We start from the raw sequence: 20990 nt of genomic DNA, 5'->3' as shown, positions 1-20990 counted from the left end.
TGCAGAAACTGCTGATGATGACTTCGTCGAAAGTTAAAATAAATAAACATTATAAATTGACCTTGACTGAAACTCGCATCCAGTCCCTGTACATATCCATTTCGTTTTCACTCTAGTTTTGAAATTTCATGTTTTCCAAATTGCCAGTCGGTTTTCTTGTCATTTCATTAAGGATGTCCACTTGAAAACAATTCGAGTTGTTTTTGTAAAATATAGAGAAGTGATCTAAGAACAATTGTAATTCATTAAATGTAAAGACGTTTAACAATCATATTTACATCTGTACATTTATCCTTCCATCATATTACAAACAGTGATTTATAGAACGACAGTTTTGATATCTGTTTCTTAAATTTAATATATTATATATAATCTCATCTCATCTTCCTTTTACTCTCTTTTACCTTGCGGTGTCGAGGGTTTATTAATCATCGGACCTCAAACCGTTCACAGGATAAAGTGGTCAGCCATATGCCCCGGTGTATCCTATGTCCTTAGTGTTGAGGCATGTTCCACCAATTTATCTGGGGTTTTTCATCCCGCAAGCAGGAAAAAACCCTGCTGTCCATGCCCCAGACCGGCTAACTTGGCTATGGCTGAGGAAGATCCTTCAGCTCCTCACGTCTCCGAAGGGAATCGAACCTAGGACATATGGTTGCGAAGCTTACAGCCACCAGGCTAACCGCGCGGACATTATATATAATGTACAGAATATTTACATAAGTATATATTAATAATCCCTTGCAATATTAATATATTATACTGAACAGAAGCACTGAAATTTATTATATTTTATGCGTGATTCCTGCCCAATAAATGCTAAACATATGGTATATTGATGTTGGTGTTTTGGATGGTCTAAGGATAGTTAAATAATCCTCAGAGAATGCTGTACAGAGCAAGCTAAAATGAATGTGAAAAAGATAGAACATTTTTATGATTCCAGTAAGCAAGAAGCTGCCTAAGACAGAATGGTTAAGTTCATCTACCCCGCTAAATCATATATTCAAGTATTAACGTTAATATTTTTTAAAGAATGATCGAATATGCTTCATTTCGATGAACTTATGAAAATACCTTTAGAACTTCCATACACGACAGTCATTTTCAATACTCTCAGCTAAATCTGTATTTATTTAATAGATAATTAAATATGTTCTAACGCATTTTGCGAAATTCATTATAAGAAATAAAAAAAATCAGAATATATATGAAGAAGGAGTTTCACAAAATGCTTTCAGTGACGGGTTCCCCACCGCTGAGTAGAGCTGCTCATATTCCAGGGATTAGATTTCTCCGGCGTGGCCTTGTCAGCCACTGACAAGGCCACGCCGGAGAACACTCTCCCCAAGGACTCAAAATGCTCTCTCAGAGCAAACCCAAAGAAATCTAAGCTCCCTCCCCCCTCATCGGGAGCAAAATTCCGGAAGAAACCTAAGAGATCGAAACTCTCGAAACTCAGCGTCCCATTTTAGTCACCTCTTACAACATGCATGTGCTATAGTTGAGATTTATCAAGTAAAGCCCTGTTTAAAAATGAGAATGATCCCCATATTACAGCAATCCCTCGAATAATGCGCCTCAGATTAGTGCGCTTTCGATTTGTGCGTCGTTTTTTTTCTGTACCCAAATTCGATTAGTGTGCCTCTAAATTCGATTAGTGGACCTATATACATCTTAAAAATAAATGTTACAGATTTTAAAATTTTTCTCTGTGTACATTTTATGGCTAACTATTTAAAAAAACACTCATCAGGGTGAAATAATTTAGTTACCGATTTAAAACATTTTACAAAGTTATTTTTTAATGGCATACTACACTATTTCTATATACACCAGGTTACAAATTAAAGCCGAAATTTATGTCGCTGCTAATTACATAGCATTTGGATGATCATATCTCGTGCTTTCTTTGCAATTGTTTTACTTACTTTCTTATTTTAAAGTATTTTCCCAACCTTCATCACAAGTAAAAAAATTAGTGAGCAAAAAAGTGGAAGTGTGAGAAAGATTCGAAAAATAATCTCATTGAAAGAAAAACTTTTAATAATAAAGAAAAATGAATAAGGCGAGTACAGAGCAAAGATAGGATAAGAAAACAAAAATAGGTGAATCACCTATAAGAGCAATTTTAAGCAAAAGTGCTGAATACAAAGAGAAAGGTGCTGCTTCAAGTTCATCATGCATGCACTCGAAATCAAAGTACAGTATTATAATGATTGAATTAGAGAGACGTTTTTCTACATGGATCAAATATTGTAACCGAAAACGGATCCCGCTAAGCACTGACCTTATTAAATCAAAAGCATTCTCTTTGAAAGAAACAGCTATCAATAATGGAAAAGAAGAATTCCACACTAGTGCTGGGTAGTTTGAGCGTTTCTAAAGACAAATAGTCTTCATAATGTTCTAATCACAGGCGAAGCTGCAAGTGTAGATAAGGAGGTGGCAGCAAATTATCCAGAAATTTTGAAGAAAATTGTGGACGAAGGGGGCTATCGTGACTAACAAATATTTAATGTCGATGAAAACGGCCTTTTTTGGTAGCGAATGCCTTCCAAGACGCTTCTGGCCAAATCTAAGAAATTTCAGCCTAGTTATAAAGTCGAATGAAATTCGACCCTTCGATTTCAGCCTGCTGTAGTTATAAAGTCGAATGAAATTTGACTTTATAACTATAGTAGGCTGAAATTTAAGTTAAACTTACTGCTAGAAATACCGAAGTTGAACTTACTGCTAGCAATATGCGAGCCGTTTGGAAGCACATTCTTCCAGATTGTGCGAATGATTTTAGAGGCTTTTCAAATGAATTTAAGTTAATTAAATCTCATTCTTAGAAACTGAGTGGTTCTGACCTACTAAATTGTGATGTACAGTGGTAAGATACTGGAGAATATGAAAAAAATGTAATCACTCACAATCCAAAAGAGAATTCACAGAAACAATTTTAAAATATTTTTTGTGCAATCGAAGTTTTTAAGCAGCAGTGCTTAGAGGCTGATTCTGATGAAGAGAGAAGCAGTAAAATTTGCAGGAGTAGTAGAAGCAATAGGGCCATACCGTCAGTTGTATGGAAAAAAAAAACAATGCTCGCCAAATTCTTTGTTAAGAAGTAGAATAATAAATGTATATTCTGAATATATTTTATTGTCTTTCAGCTTCATGGTTTTCCCTTTAACTAGGCCCTGAGACATACCCTAATTCTTTAAGAAAAAAAAGTACGGGTCAAAAAAGAAATTCAGAAAATAATTCTATTTTTCCCATAGGTTATTATATTTGATTAGTGCATTTTCGATTAATGCCCCTGTTTTAAGGAACGCATTAGGAGCACTAATCGAGGGATTGCTGTATATCCCCCATGTGCTACAGTATATCCATACGCGTGAAAAAATACAATAATCTCATTCTGAGTAGAATTGAGATTAATAAAATTTCGACTTCTAGTAAAACATTTGTCGAGATATTTTAATTCAAGATTCGATTTAGATTATACGAATTGAAGGAAATAAATATCCCTTTCAGATTGTCAACATTATTAGGCTTTAAAATTAGTTGCAGCCAATCAATATATAAAGAAACGTAAGCCGTTAAACTTACGCCATCCGATTAAAATCACAAAGTCGGATGACCTTCGAAACCATGCTTGATGGCGAGAAGATGATTCCCTTCCTGCTGATCATCTGTTTTAAATAATAATTACCAAGGTTTTTTTTCTTATCTATATATATATCATTTCCTTTGTAAATACATCTAAACTAGTATGCTCTATTCCTTACCTAGGAGAGGTAATCAGTAAAGATTCTCATATTTAATTTGATTCATGTAACTGAAATCTCTCTCTCTCTCTCTCTCTCTCTCTCTCTCTCTCTCTCTCTCTCTCTCTCTCTCTCTCTCTCTCTCTCTCTGTCTCTCTCTCTCTCTCTCTCTCTCTCACTCTTTCTTAGATGTTGCTTTCATATTTTTACATAATTGGTATTATGCGATATAGGCTAAGAGATATCGAATAGCTGTTAATAACACTTGATTTTGCAACATCCTTCAAGTTACGCCTTTTTGTGTATGTCTTCAATATTCTATGGAAATGGAAGGTGAACAAAAAGGAAAATGATGTGCCATGTGAATCTACTGACGTGGCATATAATTGAATTGGCTCCACAATTAAACAGTCTATGATAAAGAGGCTTACTGCAGAGTGGAAGACAGCTTGAACAGTATTTGTGAATTTTAAAGAAACTGAAAAAAGGAAGGATTTCTAGTAATTACAGTCTAATATTATTCGCCTAATAATAACATTGAAGTTGATCGCTGGACTTCTAGTAAGTTTGCTTAGACACATTTATCAGGACATCAGCGTCTGCCCATTGAACAAAAGTTGCTGCATAAATTTCTGAATGAGTTATAATCGATACATATTTTTCCATAATGAACTACAGTGAACTATAATCGATATAAATTCCATAATGAACTACAGTGAACTATAATCGATATAAATTCCATAATGAACTATAATTCATACAACTCTCCCTCAAAACTCATATCTATCTCGAATTGATTGCATTTAGCTACTTGCAACAAAAATAAAGCATTCGCAGTCGGTATTCCAAAGAAATTAAAAACAAATGGGAATTGACAAGAAATTTATTTTTAAATGGATTTTCATTATGGGGCCAACAAGTAAAAAGAAAAAGATTTGATACTGGCTGTTCAAGAACAAAAATCTGAAACTAATATAATAACGCAAATATTGCAAAACATCAGTAAGCATAACAAACGTTTAGCAGATAACTACCTGCTCAGTTCTTGCATCTCGGTTGTTCAAACTGTAAGCTTGTTTGAGGCAATATTGGTTTGCAATACTTTTCAACTGGAACTTAGGTAGGAAATGGATGATTTTCAAACTTGTAAAGCAAATAATTGAAAACAAAACATTATTGAACATGAAAATACAGAAATTACCGAACAACTCAAAAATTCAGATATATGGGCATCTGCACCACAGTATGTAGCATATTAGTGGAGTCCAACAATATGTGAAGATATTGGCACGGCAACATCAGATGTTTCTAAACGAATTAATCCATTAAACTATCCAGAAACACTGATATAGCATAAGAAACGACATTTTCTCGCACCTTTTCGTATTTCCAAAACAGGATCAGTGATTTTCTACAGGACGATGAAATTCGTCTCTCATCTTAAAATATGAACGATACGAACATGCAAATGGTTGGATTCAGTCCCACAGTCTGTTGATTAGAGATTGTGCGACTGTTGTATATCAGATAAGACAACATTGTTGAAGGAAACCAACAAATAAGTTATATAATTATCTTTCAATTACTTTAATGTTGATTATTTTCATTAATTTAGATTTCCTTCTTGCGTAATTCCCTTAGTATACAAAGAGCAAGCGAGCTATTGAAGCAACGGGTATTAGAGATGATTATTATGTTGTTTACTCTCCAGTTAATGACAACCAACTTATAAGTAGAAGGACATCAAACCCGATACATGAAGACAAATTTGTCAGAATGCTTTAAATGTTTTTAATATATTATTTGGGTATGCTACAACAATGTATACTTTGCAAACCACTTTGGTACAGCTTTGCAACGGCACATGAAGACAAATTTGTCAGAATGCTTTAAATGTTTTTAATACATTATTTGGGTATGCTACAACAATGTATACTTTGCAAACCATTTTGGTACAGCTTTGCAATGGCAACCCATTCTCTCTCTCTCTCTCTCTCTCTCTCTCTCTTTCTCTCTCCCTTTGTGAATCTTCTTTTTCTCAATTGAAACTTTCCACAGTATTCATTAGTGTAAATTCACACAAACGTGAACTAGACAAGAATAGACCTCTATTTCATAATTATAACTATCAGCATTCTTGTTCAAGTCACGTTAAGAATTTGTTGCTTACTACCTTATACAAATATCTCACCCTGTACATTGAATAACGGTGACAGATGAAATACTGCCTAAAATTTAAATCATGATAAGGTCCTAAATTGAAGTAATGCATTTAATGATCAAAAGCTCTCTGATGTATTTTGTGCAGTAGAGAACTAAGATGGCATTCGGAACCACGTGAAATGTCCGTAAGAAGATTCCTTGATACATCAATATTAGTTTACCATAATATTCTTAGAGTTTAATTGGTGCGACTATAAAATAAATATAAGTTATTAAAAGTAAGTGAGAAATAGAAGAAATAACTGCTGCCAACACTTTCTCTTAATGAAGAAAATGTTGGGAAAAACATTAGGGAGAATTTAACTCGGATCGCTTCATTAGGAGCCCAGAGTACTAACTATTTTACCATAGGAGTGCACCTGACGACCTTGAAATCGGCTCTGTAGTTAACAAATAATGAAAACGATAATTTAATAAACAGTAAAAATGTGGCGTGAATTTGGCGCTCCTCATTGATTTTTAGTCAAAAGATGATCAACCAGTCTTTTTCTTAAACGTGTTGATCAACAACATCTTCAGATATTAAATGAAGGTAATCTATGTTGAACTTTATATAAAACTCTTAAAGAAAATTCTTGTTTCTTGTTGCTGAACATCTGTTTTATTTAATAGTTTCGTTATTTAATTTCTCATGAGTTGATGTATGTACTTATGCTCAATTGATTAAGTATTCTAAGATATAATTATATTCATATCATTGACATCTCTCTCTCTCTCTCTCTCTCTCTCTCTCTCTCTCTCTCTCTCTCTCTCTCTCTCTTACCTGATGCTGTGCAGCAACTGCAATTATAAGACAACGACTCACGGAACAAAAAAACATTTCATTTCTGTGTTTCACCTGTTCTTCATTGTCTCGACGTTGTAGTTAATTGCGGCAAAGAGTGAGCTGCTTCATTTGTTGCGTCTTTTGCACTCCTTCCACATTTTGTTAAATACATTCCATCAAATTGAGCAGCTGTCATTCCCAAACTACTTTATGCTACATAAGTTTAAATATGAAAAGAAAAGATTTATTTAAGAAGTAGAACTTTGATTAGGTCCCACAGAGTTTTGAACTCGGAATGCTAATTCTTACACCATATGACTAATCCTATTGATTATCCCTTCGGCTGTTTATTTAACAAGTGCCAAACGAACGAATACATGTTAATAATTTTTCACATAAATAACGCGAGCAAAACGGTTGGAATCAGCGGATGAAAACATATGAAAAAGTAATGAATTTTGATTTGGTACAAGGGACGTTAGCCTTTGGGAAGACGATTTCAATTCAACTAAGATGGGAACGATACGAAATCAAAAATTCATTCAAATTCATGTTTATAACATTATAAACATGAACGTGTAACCACTGAATGTATTCAGGTTTTAGGTTTGTGAAACGAGGCGTAAATCACAACACTCAGAAAGAAATAATCTCTAAAAGAACCACAGCCGACTGACTCAATGATGAAGAAAAATGGAAAGAAAAAACGTAGAAAGAACCATGCATTAAGTATTCCCTACAGACTGACTGATCAAATTGATACATTCTCCTCTTCTTACGTATATTAGGCTTAGTGGCCCGTTACATTCGTATTAGGCATCTCCTATTACCATTTGAAACTGTGACCACCTCCAGAATAAGGTGGTTAGTCCTATGCCTCCCGGTGTGTGTCGCCCTATCAATGTTCCCGGGCGGAAACATTGATAGGGCTGCAAGAAACAAATATCAAATATTTATTTTATGTAGCTAATATCTAATTTGGGTTATACAGATAAAACTGACAAATGGTAAAGATTCTGAGATAAACTCCTTGGAATTATACAAGGAAATAGAAAATATTTTAATCTATCTTAATCCGAATACGAACGCATTTCCGGTACTTGAGTATATATTTTCGAATGATCTTCTTAGTGTTTTCCCCAATTTGTCAATAACACTAAGAATTTATTTCACAATACTTGCGACTGTTGCAACTGGCGAAAGATCCTTTTCAAAGCTGAAAATTAATTAAAAAATCATCTCCGCAGTACAATGACACAGGATAGACTCAACAATTTAAGTCTTATTATCATAGAACATCAAATTGCTACTAATTTAGATATGGAGGATATAATAAATGATTTTGTTACAAAAAATCACGTCAAGTAACTTTTACATAAAAGCTTGTGCAATAAATCTTTGTTTATATTAAGAAATAATTGTTGTTCTTTTTTGGTTTGTTTTAGAAAAAATGTTAAAAATAACTATACGAAACTATGTATTCTGTGTTTTTAATAAATAAGACATGTATCTTTTGATTTGAATAAATTGTTATTTTATTTATTGTAGTAAATGCTACATGCAGTTACTTTTAGTTACTTTTTTAAGCGGCGGCCGATAAAGGTTTTTATCCTCAAGGGCTCACTTTAGTGAGTACGGGCATGGCAAACCCGAGGTACCTGGTGCTGGACCATGCCTTACTTCATGTAATATACATCTGTTATATTATCTGTAGACGGGTTCCTCCCCTTTTCTTTTCTCTCCTTCTTTCTTTTCTTCTTGCTACCCCCCCCCCACAATGCTATTAGAGTATTCGAGAACTAGGAGTGAATCTTTCCTATTTTGATATTTCATCTTATGTGGAAAGGGCCTCTGCAACCCTACCACTTTCTTCTTGCAGTGACTTCACTCCAAAATGCTACTATGATTGTGCCTAATAACGCATCTCATGCCGCATCGGCTGTCGCGCAAAATAATCAGAGCCGCGTTCAGGGCTTAGGCAGAGGGTCCTGTTCGAGAAGTATATTACAGTCGCCATCAAAAGTCAGTGATACCGTGAATGAGCAACACAGAATGTATAAGGTTAATCTTAGAAAGGAATTTTACATACGTAGATGGAATGTCCGGGGTTTACAGATGGGTACTCTTCAGACTGTCTGTAAAGAGATGGATAGGTATAAAATTAGCATCTTGGGAATTACAGAGACCAGATGGAATGGAGAAGGTCACTTCAAAAGACAGAATGGTAAGCTAGTTATTTACTCAGGTGGTGATTAAAAACATCATGGGGAGCTGTGATGGAAAGGGCCTCTGAAGACATACTGAAGACAACTCAGGCAAGAAACCTTCTTGGTTATAACCCCATTAATGATAGGATACTCTCCATTAGACTTAAGGATCAGCCTACCAATGTATCAATTGTGGTAGTTTATGCACCTCACACGGATAGGCCTGAAGAAGGGAGTGAAGAATTCTATGAAAACTTACAAACTGTTTTGGACTGCCTACCAAGGAAAGACATACTGTATATCTTACGAGACTTAAATGCAGAAGTGGAAAAGAGTATGAGTCAGGCCAGAGTGTGGCATGTTTGGTCTGGGTGAACGTAACACCCATGGTGAAAGACTGTTGGAATTTGCCAGTGCTAACATAGTTATTACCATTACCTGCTTCCAGAAACATCCACGACGGACCTATACTTGGACATCCAACATTGATAGGTCAAGGCACTAGATTGATTACATCCTGGCACTCCAGCGGTGGAAGACAATCATCTCTGATGTGCATACTTGTCCTGGAGCAAATTGTGGTACAGACCATCAGCTGGTAAGAGCCAAATTAAGACTAATACTCCGAAAACTTCCAGGTTCAGGCACATTCCACTAGATTGAATGGTAGAGTAATTCCTAGTGGATTCACAGAAGAAACATCAACTCGGCTAGATGATTTTTTGGAGACCAATGAGGAAATCTCACCAGAAATGCTTTGGGAAGGAGTCAAGATGATAATACGCGATACAGCGAAGACGTATCTCAGCCCAATAAGAAAACCAAGAGATCCATGGATATCAGATGCAACATGAGAACTAATCAAAAGAGGGCGGTTGGAAAAACAAAGAGACACAGGGACCGAAGAATACAGGAGATTACATAGAGAAATCAAAAGAGCCATCAAGCAGGATAAGGAAAAGTTCTATACTAATAAATGTGAAGAAATAGAGTTCCAGATGAGAAGGCATAATTATAAAAGGATGTTTTATTTAGTTCGTGACTTAAAGCACAAGTTCAAGCCTAAATTGAATGTCATCAAAGACAGGAATGGATCATTACTAACAGAAGAGTTGGAAATCAATAACAGATGGAAAGAATACTGTGAGGAACTGTACAGCAGAGCGGATGAAGAAAACGTGCAGTCCTCCCACCAAGAAAATTTTGATTTGGAACCTCCTCCACTTAGGCATGAAGTTGAAAGAGCAATTAGGCAGCTCAATAGCAATAAGGCCCCAGTTGCACATGAAATTCCAGCAGAGTTAAGTAAGGCCACAGAGGATGGAGGGATAAGAGTGTTTCATAGATTGATTACAAAGATATGGGAGACAGGATCATGACCTAGAGACTGTAAGAAGTCAGTTTTCATATCACTACACAAGAAAAGTGATATGAATGCATGCAAAAATTAAAGCACTATTAGTTTGATATCTCATGCAAGCAAAATTTTATTAAAGATCATGCTAAATAGGATTGAGGCCAAAGTTGAGGCAGAGATGCCAGAGGAACAAGCAGGTTTTAAGAAAGGTAGGGGCACCAGAGATCAGATCCTTTGCCTTAGACAGATCATAGAAAAATATAAAGAATTCAGACTCCCTCTGGTAATGTGTTTCTTAGACTACTCTAAAGCTTTTGACTGTGTTGAGCTTGTGAAACTGTGAGAAGTAATGAAAAGAATGGGTTTTCCTCAACATACTATCAGGTTGATAGCCAACTTGTATAAGGAGCAAGAAGCCACAGCAAAAACAGGTGTTGGATTGACTGACTGGCTACAAGTTGGAAAAGGAGTTAGACTAGGATGTTTACTTTCTCCTCACTTATTTAGTATATATGCAGAGGAAATCACGCTTGAAGCATTGGATGAGCTCAGGACAGGAATTACGATAGGAGGTAGATTGATCAGTAATCGGAGGTACGCTGATGATACAGTACTCCTTTGTTATGACATGGAAGAACTAGGACTAATTCTTGACAAAGTTAAAAAGATCAGTAATAACAGAAGACTTCAACTCAATTCGATCAAGACAAAGATCATGGTTCTCAATGGAAAAACAAACAGAGAAACTTTTGAGAAACAAATGTATCTTAATGGAGAAAGAATTGAGGAAGTCCGCAAGTTTGAGTACCTGGGATCCATTATTAATGTGAAGAATTGCTGTTCGGAAGATGTCAGAGAAAGGTTAGCAATGGCTAAAACAACAGTCAGACCTGTCTAAAATCTGGAAGGATGAATCTCCATGGGAACAAAGTTGAGGATTTTGGATGCAGTTGTTTTTCCAACAGCGACTTATGGATGCGAGACTTGGAACCTAAAGAAGTCGGATAAGAAACGGATATCTGCTTTTGAGATGTCACAGAAGGCTGCTGAGGATATCATACACTGAAAGGCGTACAAATGAATGAGTGTTAGAAAAGATTAGTAGAACTATAAGGCTCCTTAATGATATTGACAGAAGAAAGTTAAAATTTTGGACACATAGAAAAAAAAAATATATATATATATATTCTATATGTACATACAGAGACTAGTATGTATATATATATATATATATATATATATATATATATATATATATATATATATATATATATATATATATATATATATGGCTCGCCGTTTATATATATATTTATATATATTACGGCGAGCCAAACACGGGAAGCCCGGATGTCGAACCACGTGACATTTCCCCTCCTCTTCCGAATGATGTTCTTTGGGTCTCGATATCATCCCGAAAAACAAAAAAACGCAGTTCGATCAGCGATATTCACAGATTCTTCGATAATCATCTGTGATTATCGTTGCATTTTCACTCAATGCGTAACGGTGCACGTTAGCAGTTACAACGAAAAATCTGTTATACCAAGTATGATGACAATCTCTCTCTCTCTCTCTCTCTCTCTCTCTCTCTCTCTCTCTCTCTCTCGTCATCATTCAATACTAGCTTCTCTTGATATACTAGTTTCTCATTGTGTTACAATAACTTGTAGCACCTTAGCCAAAGACTAATTTTGTATGAATTTAAGAAGAATACAAAAGGGAAGAAACCGAAAAAGAAAATCAAAATCAATATTCTGATGCCTTTTTAATATACAATATTGCTATGCTTATAATCAATTAAAAAGAAGCATCAGATAAGGGTTCCTATTTTACTCCCAGCCTGGGAAAGTATGATCAAAATAAAAAGGCAAATATCATGATAAAAGGATGTTTTTTTCTTTTGCTTCTGATACCTCACACACAAGAAGTTGGGAAGCTTACGGTATGTTAGTACCTACTGAAAAGAACGTACTTGTTCTCATTTTGTTGAGAATTGTATTTCCTCGGGAGCAGTGAGAGTGTAGCACAAACAGAATGAAATGAACAGAAGTTGGAGTTTGTTCTGTGGATTGTAGATAAACTATAAAAGATGGGGGAATAGTTTCTGCACCGATTTCAATGGACTTAATTAACCGCGGGAAGAATTATTCATATCAGATAGGATGAAAATTGGCCTCGGAATTATTCGTAGGTCACTCAAGCAGATACTATGCGAGTGCGAACATATGGATTGAATTGTTGACGGATGGGTCATCAATATGAAATTGCTCTCTTCTATAATGAGTGAAGTACTTTTAGTTAGTCCCTATGGGAACTACCCCAGACGTACAAAAAGTGTTTCATAGTGGTTTGTGGTTTGTTTGGAATGAATGAAAATTTTGACGGCGCGGACATAACAGTTGTAATGTGCCTATCAAAAGAGATTTTTGCTGATAGAGTAAGCCAAAAAAAAAAAAAAATCTCATTTTGCATAGAGCTTTAGGTCATGACGAACACGCTTCTGTTTGGTGAGCGATAAGACAGAACTATGTTTTGCTAGCATTTATAGTGAAGAGGTTCTCCGATCCCAATAGAGACAACATCCCAATGTTCGATACCAACAGAGGTTACAGTTCGGAATTTAGAGTAACAGAGTTTGTTGTTCTGGAAGTTGCGGAGATATGTGTGATACACTGTTGACGAATGAGAAGTAGGATTGCAGTGTGTTGTCATCAGTAAAGCTTTGTGCTAGTTGTTGCACAGACATTGTTAATCAAACTGTTATATGTGTACAATTAGAATGATGGTAATTCAGTTGCAGAAGTCATAGGATTGGATTTGATAAGTGTTTGCTACACGTTTGTGCCAAACAGGGCCTATATATATATATATATATATATATATATAATCCTCAAGGGCTCACTCTAGTGAGTATGGGAACGGCGAACCCGAGGTACCTGAAGTTGGACCATGTCTTATTTCATGTAATATACACCTGTTATATTATCTGTAGACTGGTCCCTACTCTTCTTTCCCTCTGTATTTCTCTTCACCTTGCTCCTTCCCCCATTTCTATTAGCGTATTCGAGGGCTAGGCGTGATTCTGTCCTATTTACCTATTTTTTATCTCATGCACCTGCCCATCCCCAATTACAAATGGTGAAGATGAATCAGAACTCTATACCACATCGGTCATCGCGTGGGTTACCAAGGACTGCACTGGATGTTATACTTCCTGGACAGCTAGTGACAAATGGGCTACAGGAGCAAGATTCACAGAACTCGACAGTATTTACTAGGAAAAAGTGGAGCATGGCTGAAAATCGACAAGTCATGCAGTGCTTCTACAGTTCAAACCCATCAGTTAAGGGATTTAAGAAACGAATGTTCCAACTTTGGCTTGAACGACACCCAAATTCTGAAATTTCATTCGATAGGCTGTTGCAGCAACGCAGCTTCATTATCAAACGCAAGGTATTTAGTGAACTTGAACTGGAAACACTGAAACCTCAAGATGTAAAAGGAGACCGTACTGACTCTGAAGTGACCAAGAATGGAGCAAACCAGATTCCAACATGCAGAATGTTGAAAATTATTTTGAAAATATACAAATAGCTGAAAGGAAGCTATCAGATAAGGAACAAGAACTCGCAAGAAAAATTATCGAGTAACGGAAAAGCAACCAGGAACGAGTTAGGCTTCCAGTATTGAGACAAGTGCCTAACAAAAACTGAACGAACTCCTACAAGAGGCCAATAAATCTGTAAGGGATATTCCTCTGGAACTTAATAGCCTACGTCGTAACATTTGAATTAGGATATACGATTAGTGAACCCAAAAGCAGTAAAGCTCAGGAACCAAAATGGAAGCATCGACTGAAGAATAAAATGCTTAAACTCAGAGCAGACTTGAGCAATTTGAAAAACGTTAAGGAAAAGAAGCTGAAAAACACAGAAATCCGAAATAACCCCATAAAGAGATATAATACTGAAATACGACCTATTAATGAAGTATTAGAGGAAGTGAAGCAAAAAATAGTTGCAGTTGCAGCTAAAATAAGAAGATACAGTGCACGCATTGAACAGTAGAAGCAAAATTCGATGTTTCGCGCAAATCAGTACCAGTTTCACAAGAAAATTGATTGCTGCAGGAATGATAACCTGAAAGAAAATATAAATATAAATACCAGAGATAAAGAAAATACACTAAAGTTTTGGAAAAACCTATTGGACAACCCTAAGTGGCACAATAACAAGGCAAAATGGATTGAACAAATTACAAACGAATCCCAAGAACGAAAAATGGACCAACTGAAAATAACAACTGAAATAGTTCAAAAGCAAGCAGAAAAAATAAAAAAATTGGTCTACACCCGGGAAGGATGAAATACATGGCTACTGGTTGAAATATCTAACAGGTTTACAAAAAAAAAAAAAAAAAGACTTGCTAACCAATTTTATGATGTTTTAGAAGGAAAAAGCAAAGAAAAAGCAAACCCAGAAAACTTCCGACCAATAACCTGCCAGCCAACAACTTTTAAGCTACTCACAGGTACTACTAGCTGATAAAATATACAGCTATCTTAAAGGAAATTCTTTTTTCCCAATTGACCAAAAAAAGTAACAGCAAAAATTCAAGAAGAACAAAAGACCAATTGCTGATTGATAAAATGGTTCTTAGAAATTGCCAAAGTAGAAAAACCGACCTTCATATGGCTTAGATAGATTATAAAAAAGCGTTTGATTTGGTGGTTCATAGTTGAATTTTAAAATCCACAGAACTATACGGTATTAGCGAAAACGTACAAAAATGTTTGCAATCCAGCATGAAAAACTGGAAAACAACTTTGGTTCTAAATAGAGAAGAAATCGGAGAGGTAAACATAAAAAGGGGCATCTTTCAAGGAGACTCATTATTTCCTCTATTGTTTATATATTGTCATTCATCCCCTTAACTAGAAATTTCAATAAAACTGCTAATGGTTATCAAACTGCGCATAAAAGTGCAAAGATATTTCACCTTTTATACATGGACGATCTGAAGTTGTATGCAAAATCAGAGAATGAACTCGAATCATTGCTTAACACTGTGAACATATTCAGTCAAGATATATCAATGGATTTTGGCTTAGACAAATGTGCAATTACTGGAATAACAAAAGGAAAGTTTGAAGATATGAACGAAATCTAGCTGCTCAATGGTGAAATAATTAAGGCAATAAAATTCGAAGAAAGCTACAAATATTTGGAAATTTTAGAAGCATCACAAATTTTGCACAATAAGATCAAAGAAAGAACTAGAGCAGAATACATAAGACGACTAAGAAAATTCCTTAAGTCAATGCTTAATGCTGGAAATTTGATAAAAGCAATTGATACCTGGGTTCTGGAGTATTCAGCAGTATTGTTGAATGGACTCAGCTACAGATGGAAGATTTAGACCAAAAAACTTAAAAATTAATGACAATGCACCATGCTCTAAATCATCGCAGTGACATTGATAGGTTATATGTATCACGCAAAAAAGAAGTTAGGATTATTACAAGTGAAGCAAGTTATTGAAGAAGAAGAAATCATAGGTTTAAATTATTTGAACCCATGGAAACAAAATTGGAATACAAAACCAACCAAGTAAAAGTGAGAACTGAAAGATGGAAAAATAAGGCATTGCATGGAAAATTCTTTCACAGCATAGAAGACAGCGTTGACAGCAACTTGACCTGTTAATGGTTGAGAAATAGAGCACTGAAGAAAGAAACAGAATCAGTAATTTTTGCAACACAAGAACAGGCCGCCAACACGTCCATTGTTAATCACGCGATATCGCGTGATGCGAGTTCTCACAGGTCGACCGATCGCGCGTTATCGCGTGGACATCACTATCAAGTTTCTAAGCGGAATAGTATAGTGGCCACAGCGAAACGGCGCGTAATATTTATATTGGCCACTAGGGAAGGGATCGACTTTCGTGGAGTGGCGATGGCCGCCAGCCATTGTCTATTGTTTATGTTAGCCATTGTGCACAGTGTACATAAATTTTATTATTATGTACGTAAATCCTATGTACATAATAATAAAAGATATAAATAATATATTTAACTTATTTTGAGCAATAAAAACTAAATAAAAAAAATTAAAAAAAAATTGGCCACCACACGAAATTCCAATTTTCAGCTTGGCAATGAACGTGTTAAAGTCAATGTTATGAAAGCAAAAATACAAAAAAATTCAAGAAGACAGTAAATGTAGATTGTGCAAAGAAAAGGAAGAAACGGTAGACCACATTATAAGTGGACGCAGCAAAATCGCACAGATTGAATACCGTAAAAGGCATGATAATGTAGCTAAGATAATCCACTGGCATTTATGTAAAGAGTATGGGCTTGAAGTATCTAAAGACTATTGGAAGCATAAAAAAAAGTTCACTAGAAATTGGTTGAGAATGAAAAAGCTAAAATATTCTGTGATTTCAAAATCCAGACTGACAAAAGCTTGGAATGTAATACACCCGATATCACAGTGGTTGCAAAAAAGTGAAAACAAGGGTGTTCAGTTTATGAAAATATCAGTACCAGTAGATAGTCGGATTGAAAACAAAGAAAATGAAAAAATCACAAAGTATCGCGATTTGCAAATCGAAGTTGAACGAATCTCCCAAAAGAAAACGAAAGTTGTTCCCATAATAATAGCTGCTTTAGGCGCCATCCCTAATACATTGAAAAAAATATATATAACTTTAACATATATATATATATATATATATTTCAAAAAATAGATTTAATGACTCCAAGACCGAGATAACATATAAAGATTTTAATGATAAATACTACTAGTTTCGGCATATAGCAGCCTTCTTCAGGTATTTATAAAGGAAAAGAATACTAATAAACATTGAATTATTTAAACAAACTGGAAATTACAGGTACAAATTGCCTCACATAATCGATACATAAAAACGTTGTATTTTTCAAGTTGTTCCAACTGGCGTGCCATTGTTTGTTGCAATTGTGCGTGTAAGTTCACGTGAACGCCAATATTGAATAACTGCAGCATGGCTATCTGGGATGTTATAATTTAAATTATTATTTAAGTGGACCGGGTTCAGTAGGATTTCCCTTGATTCTACGATTTTCCTTTCAAACTCATCTTCACAGCGAAAAATATTTTCTGATCTATTCCAGCATACAGAGTGGTTTTGTTGGTCATCATTAGGATTATTTGAAAAAAGAACATGACTGGATAACGCAGTTGCATGCGATCTTTTGTATGAGATGTCTCTCTTATGCTCTTCTATGCGTTGTTCAATAGATTTGTTAGTTTGACCAAAGTATGGGATATTGCAATCACACCACAATTTGTATACTCCAAGGTACTTAAGGTTGTGATGAGTAGGTTTTGGATGGCTGATTAGAGAGCGGATTTTTGGAAGTGTGGTGAAGAAGGTCCTGATATTATATTTTTTAAGGACTTTAGCTATTTTCTTAGAGACTGTGCTAATGTATGGAATGGAGATGCTACCTTTAAAATTAATAGTCTCTGTTGTGCACTGCTTAGGAGGGTTCAGAAGAAATTTCTTAATTGTTTTTTCAGAGTATCCATTTTGTTTAAAAATAAGAGTGAGGTGATTCATTTCTTTTTGTAGTTCATCTTGTTCATTTAAGAGAGAACGTGATCTGTGTCCTAAGGTAGATATAATTCCAAGTTTTTGTGGTGGAAAATGATGAGAAAGATTATGCAGATATCTATTGGTATGCGTAGGTTTTGAAGGAATTGATTCACCTACATATAAACTTTCAAAATATTTAGCAAAGTACCTCAAGTGTTTCTCCAATAAATCTTCATCTTTCATCAAAAACACCACAGATTTTGTTTCTCATATTAAAGATATTCCCATCGATGATAATGATATTCTAGCTAGTTTGGACATTATATCTTTATTTACTAACGTTCCTACGGACGAGGTACTTACATTACTACAGGATAAATTATCCAAAAAAATGTTCACTTTATTAAAGCATTGCATTCATTCTGGTTACTTCAGATATAAGGACTCCATTTACCAACAAAACCAAGGCCTGGCAATGGGCAACCCTTTGTCCCCAGTGCTAGCTAACATCTTCCTTGAAGACTTTGAAAAGAAAGCCATATCTTCCTTCTCATTTAAACCAAAAGTTTGGAAAAGATATGTTAATGATATATTCATTATTTGGAATCACGGGCACACAACACTCACAGATTTTCTTCGTCATCTAAACACCCAACATCCTAATATAAAATTTACTGCTGATATAGAAAATAATAACTCTTTACCTTTTTTGGATGTTATGCTTACACGATGATCTGAAAGATTAAAAATCTCTATGTACAGAAAACCTACGCATACCAATAGATATCTGCATAATCTTTCTCATCATTTTCCACCACAAAAACTTGGAATTATATCTACCTTAGGACACAGAGCACGTTCTCTCTTAAATGAACAAGATGAACTACAAAAAGAAATGAATCACCTCACTCTTATTTTTAAACAAAATGGATACTCTGAAAAAACAATTAAGAAATTTCTTCTGAACCCTCCTAAGCAGTGCACAACAGAGACTATTAATTTTAAAGGTAACATCTCCATTCCATACATTAGCACAGTCTCTAAGAAAATAGCTAAAGTCCTTAAAAAATATAATATCAGGACCTTCTTCACCACACTTCCAAAAATCCGCTCTCTAATCAGCCATCCAAAACCTACTCATCACAACCTTAAGTACCCTGGAGTATATAAATTGTGGTGTGATTGCAATATCCCATACTTTGGTCAAACTAACAAATCTATTGAACAACGCATAGAAGAGCATAAGAGAGACATCTCATACAAAAGATCTCATCCAACTGCGTTATCCAGTCATTTTTTTTTCAAATAATCCTAATGATGACCAACAAAACCACTCTGTATGCTGGAATAGATCAGAAAATATTTTTCGCTGTGAAGATGAGTTTGAAAGGAAAATCGTAGAATCAAGGGAAATCCTACTGAACCCGGTCCACTTAAATAATAATTTAAGTTATAACATCCCAGATAGCCATGCTGCAGTTATTCAATATTGGCGTTCACGTGAACTTACACGCACAATTGCAACAAACAATGGCACGCCAGTTGGAACAACTTGAAAAATACAACGTTTTTATGTATCGATTATGTGAGGCAATTTGTACCTGTAATTTCCAGTTTGTTTAAATAATTCAATGTTTATTAGTATTCCTTTCCTTTATAAATACCTGAAGAAGGCTGCTATATGCCGAAACTAGTAGTATTTTTTTTAACTTTAACTTTAACATATATATATATATATATATATATGTTAAAGATATCAAGCGATTTTATAACCTAGGTTTTTTAATCCTTTTTTCCCAAGTAAGCAAACAGACAAGTAAGTCAAGTTTGCGGCTTCAAATAGTGCAACACTAGGCAACTCGTTGTAAAGGTGGAGTAAGCTCTGATCCCCTTCCTTAGAATTTTCTCGTAGTGCAAAGTACATTTCCTTGCTGAGATGTATGATGCTTTGCATTAAGGTAATGGTCACTACTCATACCGGTTTCGACCTTTATTGAAGTCTCGTCAGAGGGAGCCAGACCTAAAAATTGCCAAAGGTGAAGTAATACAGAGCTTATAAATATTTTACCTAAACAAGTTGCCATAAGGTGCTTTGACCTCATTAAATAAAAATCGCATGATGAGAGTAATATGTAGGAAAGTTTTTTATCTTGGGTATATATTATGTTAAAGATACCAAGCAATTTTATAAGCTAAGTTTTTAATCATTTTTCCCAAATAAGTAAACAGACAAGTAAGTCAAGTTTGCGGCTGCAAGTAGTGCAACACTAGGCAACTTAGGAAATGTGCTTTACATTGGGGGAAAATTATAAGGAAAGTGATCAGAACTTACTCCACATATATAAGTTTGTGACAAGAAATTTCAAAAGAAAAAAAATCATTTGTACTTTATTCATTTCAAAAGACACAATTACATTATTAGCTATCACATCTGTGTTTTTTCCCCCATTCTCTTAAGGGAATAGCATTTGTTGTGAAGTTTTGAAGAAAAAAAAAAGTTTTGACTCCCAGTCATATGTTTTTTAACTTATATCATGTAGAAATATTAGAAAAGAAAAGAAAAATGTGCCAAATAAGAATTTTAATTGACAGAGTGGATTTTCAAAAAATTCGTTGTCGCAGTTGTGAACGGTGATAAATTTCTGCCGTTAAATTTTCTCTAAATTTCTTGGCAAATTATGGCTGAAAAATGTCGGCATTGTTACAGTATTGCATACAAGCTACGTGTGATTGCGTATGCTAAACAACATGGAAACAAGGCTGCAGAGAGGCATTTCGGACCGCCCTCAACTGACAAAATGATAACAACTTGGCAGAATCAGGAAGAAGATTTAAAAAAAGCACCTCTCAGTAAACATAACCTACGAAGTTGAACTGCAAAATGGCCAGAACTGAGGTAGAACTGAATACTTGGGTTTTAGACCACAGACTTTCAGTGTCTACAAAAATGATTATTCATCAAGTGAAAGTGAAAGCCACTAACAGAGGGATCGCCAACTTAACTGGATCAACATCATGGTGCTCAAGATTAATGAAGAGAAACTAGCTATTTATGTGGACTAAAACAAAAATATCACAAAAGATGCCAGCTGAAT

This window comes from Typopeltis vanoorti, chromosome 5 (assembly GCF_054136105.1).
Source record: "Typopeltis vanoorti isolate ZY-2024b chromosome 5, IOZ_Tvanoo_1.0, whole genome shotgun sequence".
Taxonomy (NCBI): domain Eukaryota; kingdom Metazoa; phylum Arthropoda; class Arachnida; order Uropygi; family Thelyphonidae; genus Typopeltis; species Typopeltis vanoorti.
Note: the sequence above shows the minus strand (reverse complement) of the source record.